Below are 10679 nucleotides of genomic sequence, written 5' to 3'. Positions count from 1 at the left end.
TGTGAAGTGACCATCGCATCAAGAGTGTGCGGTGGTAAAGGATTGTAATAAATATTCCTCAGTATATGCAATAATTTCTAAAATTAATATATTTTTAAATAAACAAACTTTTTATTTACAGGTAACAATTATTAAAATAAAAAATCATAAAAAATAATTCATCTCTTTCTTAAATTAAAAAAAAAATTTAAAAATATATAATTGTATAAGTAAGGTATTCCCTAAAACAAATATTAAGTTTTATTATAACGTTATAATTTACCGCCAAACTTATGAATATGTTTAATTAATTCATTACAGCTGCTTTCTCACCTGCCATCCGGTCTTTTCAACCTTTTTCTATATTCCAAAGCCAGGTATGTTTTACATTGTATAAAATATAAATTGCTGATATTTCGCATTAGGTTTTCTTGATTAGAAAGATACGAAGGTTGCTTGTAAAAGCCAAGTATATTTTACGTTGTATAAAATATAAATTGCTAAAGCTTCGCATTAGGTGGGTAGTGCTTTCCTAAATTAGGTGGCTAAAGATATTTTTATATAGTCAATTAGCTGAGCTAAGTTAGCACACCCACCTCCATAACTCGATAGTTTCTTACTGTACAACAAAAAGTCTACTTTCTCCTGTAACTAGTTTTTCCAAGTATACAACAAACGTTCAACAATCTCCTATTCTTGTTGTTATCAATCTGCTACTTTTAGCATGGCTGAGGCTCTAGTTTGTATCATCTTAGTGCAGTTGTCTTCAATCACTACTCAAGAGTTTAAGTTGGTTCTGGGTGTTGACGAGGAAGTCCAAAAGCTTGCAAGCAATTTCCAGATAATCCAGATGGTGCTCAATGATGCTGAGAAAAGACAAGTGAAAGAGAAACCTGTGAAGCTTTGGATAGATAAGCTCAAAGATGTATCCTATGATGTGGAGGATGTGTTGGACGAGTGGAAAACTGCAATACTCAAATCAGAAATTGAGAAAGAAAGAAGAGTTGATAAGATTTCTGATCTCAAGAGGAAGGTAAGCTCCATCATTCCTTCCTCTTCTGGTTATTTGAGTCAAGTAAAACAACTTTTTTTCCGTTATGATTTTGCTCACAAGATAAAAGAATTGAATGGAAAAGTAGATGAGATTGTTAGAGAGAAAGAGATTTTCAGGTTTGAATTGTCTAGGGGCATTGAAGAAGATGAGAGACCAAAAAGTACATCCTTTGTTGATGTGTCTAATAAATGTGGTCGTGATAAGGATAGGTGTGATCTAATAAGCAACCTATTAGGCAAGGGTGGTCATGAAGTGAGAAGCCCTCATGTCATATCTTTATTGGGTATGGGAGGTATTGGAAAAACAACACTTGCCCAATTAGTCTACAATGATCATGACGTGAAGGCCCATTTTCAAAGTAGAATGTGGGTTTGTGTTTCTGAACCTTTCGATAATGTTAGGGTTGCTAAAGCAATCATTCAAGAACTTGGAGGTTGTTCCCCCGACAACAATACTGAATTGGAAACTCTACTAAAAAGTATTTGTAATTTGATCATAGGAAAGAAGTTCTTTCTTGTCTTAGATGATGTATGGACTGAAGACTATACAGTTTGGGAGCCATTTAAACTAGCACTCCAATATGGTGCCCAAGGAAGTAGAATTCTAGTGACTACACGTAAAGAAAGAGTTGCAGAAATTATGAGTGCCTACAGGATCAATTTGGAGGCACTGTCTGATGAAGATTGTTGGCTGATATTCCGTCAAATAGCATTTTTTGAGAAGAGTCTACAGCAATGTAAGCAACTAGAAGACCTTGGCAGAGAAATAGCAAAGAAATGCAAAGGCTTGCCACTTGCTGCAAGGACTCTAGGGAGTCTTATGAGCTTCAAGAAAAGTAAAGAACAATGGAAAAAAGTTTTAGATAGTAGTTTGTGGATATTAGAAGATGTTGTAAAAGGTCTTTTTGCACCATTATTATTGAGTTATTATGAATTATCCTTCACACTGAAACGATGTTTCTCATACTGTGCCATCTTTCCTAAAGATTATGTGATTTATACAAATGATCTGGTCAAACTGTGGATGGCACAAGGATATCTCGACTCAGAAGAAAATATGGATATGGAATTGGAAATTATAGGAGAATAGTACTTTGAAAACTTGGCCATGCGTTCCTTCTTCCAAGATTTTGAAAAAGATGAGCGTGATGATACGATAAGAAGTTGCAAAATGTATGATATAGTGCATGACTTTGCTCAATTAATAATGAAAAATGAATGCTTTTCAATCGAATTCGATGGTGATAAAGAGTTGGGGATATATTCTTTCCACAAAAGTGCTCGCCGTTTGTCATTAACACCTAGAGGAGAAACACAATTTCCTGTGGCAGTGTACAGGGCAAAAAATTTACGCACTCTCTTACCTTTGAAGACTTCATTCTCAAACATTAACCATGTCCTACCTGATTTACTACAACATTTGACATGTTTACATGCATTAAATCTGAGTTGTAGTTCTATTGAGAAACTTCCAGATGCGGTGGAAAAATTAATACATTTAAGATTCATTGACTTATCTTATAACCGTAAATTGAAAGTTTTGCCTGAAACAATATGTAATTTGTGTAATTTACAAACTTTGAATGTTAGTAGATGCCATGGCATTGAGAAACTGCCTCAAGGGATGAGTAAACTAATTAAGTTAAGACATCTTGTTCTTCATGGGATTGATTTTACAAAGCCATTTCCAATGGGTATTGGGAAATTGAGTTCTCTTAGAACATTGGAGCAATTCGTTGTAAGTGGTAGGGATGATAGTGGAGGATGTAAACTCGAAGAATTGAAAATTTTGAACTACCTTCAAGGAGCTCTTGTGATAAAAGGGCTAGGAAATGTGATAGATGTGGTTGAGGCTGAGAATGCACATCTCAAAGAGAAAACACACCTTTGTCGTTTGCGTTTAAATTTTGATGGGACAAGTGAAGAGAGTAGAAGAATGGAGAATAATGTATTAATTCTCAATGTCTTAGATCCACATCCAAACTTGGAGCATTTACAAATCTATTGGTATGAAGGCAGAACAATGTTTCCCAATTGGATTATGTCCTTAACCAAACTGAAAGAGCTTGAAATCATAGGTTGCAAAAATTTAAATTCTATACCTCCTTTGGGGAAGCTTCCATTCCTTGAACTATTAGAAATACGAAATGCAGATAGTGTGAAGAAGGTGGGAGTTGAATTTTTGGGAATAGAATTTAAAGACAAGAAATACAAGGGATTAGCAGCATCCTATGAAGCACGGGTGCGGGTGCGGGTGCGGGTGCGGGTGCGGGTGCGGGACTTGGCAATTTTTGAAAAAGGTGGGTGCGGGTGCGGCGGGACTTGGCAATTAAAAAATTATTAAAAAAAATTTTATTTATATTTTCTATATATTTTTACTATTAAAATATTCTTAAAAAACATATTACTATGCCTTGATTCACAAAACAAAGAAAGAAGAAAGCAAGAAACACAAAACACAACACAAAACCAAAAAGAAAACACAAAAGAAGCAACAAATATTCAAAATAAAATTGAGGAAGGACAGATTTAGGGTTTTTGGGTCTCATTTAGAGCCAATTTCGGCTGTTGCGGCATGATTCAAGGCCTATTTCGTCCGTTTCGGGCCTGTTTCAGCTGTTTCGGCCGTTTCAGTCGCCGGCCGATACAGCCCGATATGGCCGAAACAACCCGATTCTGGCCGAATCGGCCCGAATCTGCTCGAATCGGCGCCGAGTTGGCGTGAATCAAGCCGCGTCGGCGCGAGTCGGCTGGAAAAAAAAGGAAAACATGTGGCCGACGTGGCTCGACGCGGCACCGACGCACGAGCAACGGTGTCCCTCGCGCGTCGCTGCGTCGCGCCGCGTCGGACGCGGGTGCGGCCCCTCAGGCGCCGCGTCTGTGCTTCCTAGGCAGCATCACTTATCTTGTTCCCAAATTTGAAATCTTTAAAATTTTGGAACATGAAAGAGTGGGAAGAATGGGGTGGGATTGGGGGGTTGAAAGAAGAAGATGGTTTTACTATAATGCCTTGTCTTCTGTATTTGGAAATTGTTGGCTGCCCTAAGCTAAAGGCACTGCCACACTTTTTTCGTACAACTCCATTGAAGGAATTGTGTATTAGGGAGAGTCCAATTCTCAAAGAAATTTCCAAAAAAGAGATAGTGGGCCCAAGATTATTCATATCCCAAGAACCTACAATATTCACCTGCATCTTAAAGAAGAAGATCACTAAAGGCAAAGTCGACTCTCTGTTCCATGTGAGTATTGCAAAACTCATCCATCCACTAGTAACTTACTGTTCTACTTCTATTTGGATACAAATATGAATTTAATTGCATAATTGCCTGGCAGAACCTCTCAAAAAAAAAAAAAAAAAACAATGTTGATGGTGTTTAAGAACAAATATAATTAGTACATATGTCAAAAGAAAAAAGTACATGTTTGAATGGAAAGTTATGGACAGGGAATTTTTTTATTCTTTTTATTTCTATATATAGTTAATTTGTATGGATTTTTCTCTACCCAAACTTATGTCATCATATATCTCATTCTTTTAAAATTGCAAAATGCTGTGCAATTGCGGAATGTTTTGCAATTTCCACCATTATAACAATGTTATTTATCAAAGAACCAGTGCCAAGTGGTGATGTGCATGCAACAACTGCACAAGATGTTATGTAATCTTCTGTCGCAAGGCATGCTTATTAATCTTTTCTCACAAGATGTTTTCCTTGTACCAATCTTGTGGTAAATATTTGTTCTATTTTACTCTCATGTAAACGAAACTCTAGTATATGAAGAAGCATATCTTATACTGGTGCAATATTCACATGTGGATGCACTTGTCAGGCATGCGTGGTGGCTTCGTTGATTGGCACTCCGTAAGGCTCACATGATGGGCGAAGCAAATGCACAAGGATGAAGCTTATATTAGAGAAAATAGTCTCATGTTGCTTTTGTTTCTTTTAGAAAGCTTGACCAGCGAAAGGCCCTCCAAAATAATCTCTCTTCGTAATCATAAAAAAATACTAGCATATCGTATCAGTGTACTCCTTTTGAGTAATCTATGCCATATGGTAAAGCATGAAAGGTGAATTAAATAGCTGACCATTTGCAACTTAAGCAATATCCTTATCTTTTGAGTTTGGAAACATATGTGCTAATTTTCAATGATTTTTTACTGTCACAGGTTTTCCGAGTGATTGAAGCATTACAATATTCCATGGAGAAGGGGAAGAGAGGGATTTTACCCCCAGGAGAAGGAGGGATGATTTGATAAATGGCTGCCCTTTGCTACTATCTGTTGCTGCCCAATACTTATGCAGTACACAATCAAGCTATTTAACTCTTGGTTTGAGTTCAACCCAAGTATTTAAATTCTGATTCAACAAGAGGTAAATTTGAATTTTTATTTTTCTTCTGGTGCTATGGTTGCATTTCCAACATATTGAGTTCCCAAAAATATTTTGGTTTCTCAAACTTAGACATCATATAAAATGTTTCATTCTTTCTGGACTTCATTGAATCCAGATATCATGCAAAAGGTTTTTGTACAACATTTTTCTTTTATCATTTCAAAGATGTTGTGAGACAATCGGAACCTGAATTGTGGCTTTCTTTAGTACTCAATCAATGTAGTGACACATGAAAAGCCAAACCTTTAGTACATCAATGTGGTGACATATGAATGGCAATTTGCCAGTAACATCTTTGCGTAATCCTGCATCTAGAAGTAATAATTTTGTCAAAATTCATCAAAAAGAAAATAAAAATTAGGGAAAAAGAAAGGAGCCCGCTAGCCTTGAAGCTGCATTCCATCCGGATTTAATATTATTGGATTATTTACTTGCTATGTATCAAGTTTTAATTCAATACTTTATGTTTTTTCGTCTCAAAGGCTGAAGAATGTCATGGGATGGACTTCAATGTGAGGGATGGCGAGTCAACTGACTATCAGGAGTTGAGAAGAAGTCTTATAAACACCTTGGCTTTCTGAGTTATATTAATAACAATTAGAAAACCTCTTTTTCTAGAGCAACATTCCTGGAAGTGAACAGAGTTCCATATGGGTTTGTTACAACTTCTATGCTGTCTTGATCCCATCATGTCTCACTCCAAGACTTTCCTATTTAGTTTTGGTTTATTTCCTTGAAGTAGGTATTTAACACTAAAAACTTAGATGTACTGCCTCCCTCCTCTTTGGGCTAATGCAAAGTACAATTAATAGTGACTCTACCTGCCTTTTTTTCTTCTCTTAGTCATGCAGTTGCTATCATTCATCACAAATCTTAATATACAATTGGTGGGAGTGGAAGAACTGCAGAAATTATTTTAGGTATATAGTACTCACCAAAGGAGTGTATCAACCAAAAGTTTGCTCAATCTATCACAAATTTAGATGCATAAGCTAAAATGATTTTTGATAATAAATTTATAATTGCATACAACACTGTAAGTAATTATCTTGATAAAATTTAGTGCTATTTCATTACCAAGGATCCAAAAGATCTTTGTCATATACTATTAGGTATGCCATGAATTGAGGAAAGGGAAATGTATATAATTCTAAAGAGACATATAGATTTGTTGAGAAATGATGGGAAATTTTTTTTTTATTATTAAGAGAAGTCCCAGCGTATTCTTGAATTTAGTAAAGAAGAATTTCATTCTAAAATTTCTGAGATATCAAGTCAGGTCAAAAAGTTGGAGGTTGAAAAAAAGCTTTAGCAAGAAATTCATAAAGGATCAAGGAAGAAAATATGGAAGCTTCTTAGAAATATGGAAGCTTCTAATTTTGTCATCAATTCATTGCTGGTTAATGTTTCAAATCAATTAAAAAATGAGGTGAAAAGTTTTTAATTTGCGTTTCCCTAGAATAAATTTACTAGGAATTTAAAGATTGTGAAGCATTAGAAATATCTTTCCTATGGATTGGAAATTTTCAATTTGAAGCTGGAACTTGTTGACAGGTTCTTTTTAAGTGAAAGGGCCTAACAAAGAACATTGTGCTTGTCATGGAAAATTTTTATTTCTAATTTTTGTATTTAAGAATTTTCTAGAATAAGGTTTAATTTTCTTGTTTTGAAAAGTTTTGAGTAGTATTTTAATCAAAACTGAGTTCTTATATTGTAGAATATTAATTAGGATTGCTTTAGGAATCCTTTTTCCTGCAAATAAGTTTTCTGGAACTTTTAAATTGATCCATAAGTTGTAAAACAAAAATTAAAGGTATTCTATATATAAGATTTCAGTTTGTTAATTGTTAGGAACCTTGCAGGTGCAAGCTACCTTGCTGCCAGCTTTGATGCCTTGTATTAGCCTGCATGTGTATGCTGTGTGTGTTGCTGTGTTGCCTGATGCAAAGAGTTGCCTGATGCAAAGAGTTGCCTGTGCTGCTATATCTACCTGCGGCTGTTCTGTGTTTGGCCTACTGCATCTGTGTGTTATGCCTACTGCCTATGCTACTTCATGTGCTGCTTGCTATTTGTGCTGCTGTATGCTCCCTACATTCTGTTCAGCAGATCCTACAGATGTGCATGCTGAATGTGCAAGTGATGCATCGTACTGAGGAATGAATGTACTACTGTTTAGTTAATTACCTACAATTATTTCAGTATGTGTTCAATTAGAGAGCTATTTGAGAGCTAGGAGGTTGTTAGCAGTCAAGTTGGCAGGCAGAAAGAGAGTGATTAAGCTAGTCTTGGCTCTAATAATTGATGAGAACTTGTATTATTGTATAAAAGGCTGCCAAGCCTTCGAACTTTATTAAGCAAAAATGTCAAGTAACTCTCTCCTAAACTCTCAGTTCTCTCTCAATTCTTCCTCTCATTCTTAGAAGTTAGCCATTACCCAACATTCTACAACTCACCAAGTACCTCACTAATTCTCTATTTGCCTTTGGATTCTATATCACAACCAACCAAGGTGTTTTAAGGTCTAGTTATGTACGTACCCTATGCCTGCTAGGCAAAGTATGATTGATCATGACTTTTCTTGCCATTCATTCTGCTCTTTGTTGTGCAGATACTGTATTGATTGATTAGACATTCATTAACAAAGGCTTTTCGCTTCTTTATACTATGAAGAGAATTATATAGACATGCTTCATAACTCCCTTTTCTTGTTTCTCTGAATTAGTGGTCAATCCTATTTGAAAGTACCACATCATTCAACGGCACGATTGTCTGTATTTCACCACCAACTATTAGTACTGAAATTGAACGTTTGTTCTGCCGCTTATCCTCAAAAAAGAAATTGAACGTTTGCTTGTGAGAATTTTGAGTACTAGTCACAGAGTAAGCGTAACTAACAATGAGGAGAGTCCGTAACCAGATCAACTTTCTTTGGGCAGTAATCTAGCATCAATTCCCTTTCTAATAACCCAATTATATCAATTTTTGAGTTGGAACCCTGTACAGTTCCTAATAATAGAAAGATTTTGGTAAGCAAATACTTTGTGTGACCATCACCAAAATACCTGACTACAGTTCATTATGTGAACGTGATCCTAGAAATCGCTTTAGAATGACATTTACTACTGCAAAATGATCTCAGCTAAGAATCTTAGCAAAATGGTCCTATGCTAATTGTTATTCTTTCATTCCTTCATCTTGTTTAAACTATTTTCCTTATGAGAAAGCTCATCCTGCTCAAGAGGGCTGGGAATGGTCATGTAGAACATTTACCATGTATTTTGTCACATAATCTCTGTGGCACATAATTGGAACGTCATGAGGGATGTGTGAGACTTACCATGAATTTGTGTCCCCAACTTATCAATTATAAAGAAAAAAAAAGAAAGTTGTGTCAAAAATGATCATATGTACATTTGAAATTTGCGTAACAGCGTATTCTTTCTTTACAGGAAACTAACTGGTGAGCCCTCAAAGTTCTTTCGGCTGTAGTGGACTCCCAATAACCTTCGGTAAATTTACTCTGATACTCACTGTACTTTTTTTTTTTTTTTTTTGTTGTTACTAAACGATACTCTGATACTCACTATACTTAAGATAACTTGAAGGGTGCAAGTCATATCTACCTCATTCTTTGATGCAAAAACTACACAACCATATATAATCTCAAAGTTGGTTATTACTCTTATTGGTTCCGTTTGTAGACAAAGTGCTGTGGTTTTCACATGACTCAACAAGATGTGGGAACTAATTCCATCTTGGAGAAAATTGTCACAGATATGAAGTGAAAAACCAAAGCATCTGAGAGAGAAATATAGCACTAGTATGGCTGATTGAAAAGGGCTTCAACTCCATTTCATTTCATTGATGCAAAGCAACAAAGCAAGTCTAGCATTTCATGATTTCCAGAAGGCTCAATATATAAGTGCAGCATCTAAATATGACAAGAAAAAACAGGCAAAGTCAAGTATGACACATTTCGTAGGTGAAACATATCAAGTTGAAATGTCTACCAGATCAGACTATTTAATGTCTTGTTTGGGGAAAATTCTTAGGTACTCCCGGAGTTCGAAGAAATGATGCTTCATCCTCTCACATTCATGATGGATCCCACCATGAATTTAATGAGTGGACCCTACTATGAATGTGAAAGGAAAGAGTACCATTCTCCATACTCTGGAAATACCTAAGAATTACTTCTTGTTTGGAGGGCAATATGCGGGATTCCCTTTTGTCCAGAAGAATCAACATCAAGAGGTGACACATCACAAGAAAACCAGGCACTAGGGTGACTAACATTCTGCCACCAATACAACTGGAATATTTTTAGGCCCATCTCACAAACTGTCGGGATTAGTCACAACAAAGTGGGTATTATAATTATATGTCTGGTTAACAAGTCCCCTAAAATATTGGTTACGATTGAATTTTTTATTGTAATCTGATGTCTTTTTTTACAAGTAGGAGTTGAGCTGTATTTGTTTATTTATTAGCTTTTGTTACTTGTTATTGCAACCGGAACACATTTTATTCTCCTTATCGATTGCTCTAAGGGCACCCAATAACATGTTCAATTAACACACACACACATATATATAATGGATTGGGTTGGATCAGATGACATGAAAATAGTAATGCTATTAATTAATCCAACACGAGGCTCAAAATAAAATTTCAACCCATCCCAACTCATTACACACACACATATATAACTTTATTACATTTAGTATTTTGAGAATTAATTTTGATAAATTTAGAAATTTGCTTTATAATTTATTTCTGTATATTAAGAGGAGTTAGAAAGTTAGTTATGGTTTCAAAAATTGCCAAAATTACCTCTAAAGTCTAAACTAATAAAATAATCTTTATTCCTAAAAAATAAAAACTAGAGTTAAAATTGTAATTCAACAAAAATTAAATAAAAAAAAACTACCAAAGAAACCTTTTTCTTAAAAATTAGCACACATTCTCTATTCAAATATATATCACACGTTTGATACATTATTTCCTAAAATCCAGCACACACTAAACACAAAAGTTTATTGCTTTTCAAAATTCTAAATTTTAGTTTCTTAAAAATTTCTTTTTGTATAACCTCACTAACAATAAAAAAATTCAAAATTCAAATTGAAAATTACATTAAACTCAAAATAAATAAATAAAAGAGTCTCATTACATGCGCGAAGCGTGCACTAATAATAAAAAAATCAAATTGAAAATTACATTAAACTCAAAATAAATAAATAAAAGAGT

General features: G+C 35.0%; 1 long non-coding RNA gene and 1 pseudogene across 1 annotated transcript; both read left to right on the top strand.

The window, feature by feature from the left end:
• The first annotated feature begins 567 nt into the window (after positions 1–567).
• Positions 568–3923, top strand: LOC142635005 (putative disease resistance protein RGA4; annotated as a pseudogene).
• A 239-nt stretch (positions 3924–4162) lies between these two features.
• LOC142634425 (uncharacterized) lies at positions 4163–7386 on the top strand. The gene is made up of 3 exons (XR_012844174.1): positions 4163–4271; positions 5204–5408; positions 7292–7386. It is a non-coding gene; the product is annotated as an uncharacterized LOC142634425 (long non-coding RNA).
• The last annotated feature ends 3293 nt before the right edge of the window (positions 7387–10679 follow it).

The sequence above is a fragment of the Castanea sativa genome, chromosome 5 (assembly GCF_040712315.1).
Source record: "Castanea sativa cultivar Marrone di Chiusa Pesio chromosome 5, ASM4071231v1".
Lineage (NCBI taxonomy): Eukaryota > Viridiplantae > Streptophyta > Magnoliopsida > Fagales > Fagaceae > Castanea > Castanea sativa.
Note: the sequence above shows the minus strand (reverse complement) of the source record. Positions and strands in the feature narration are given on the sequence as shown.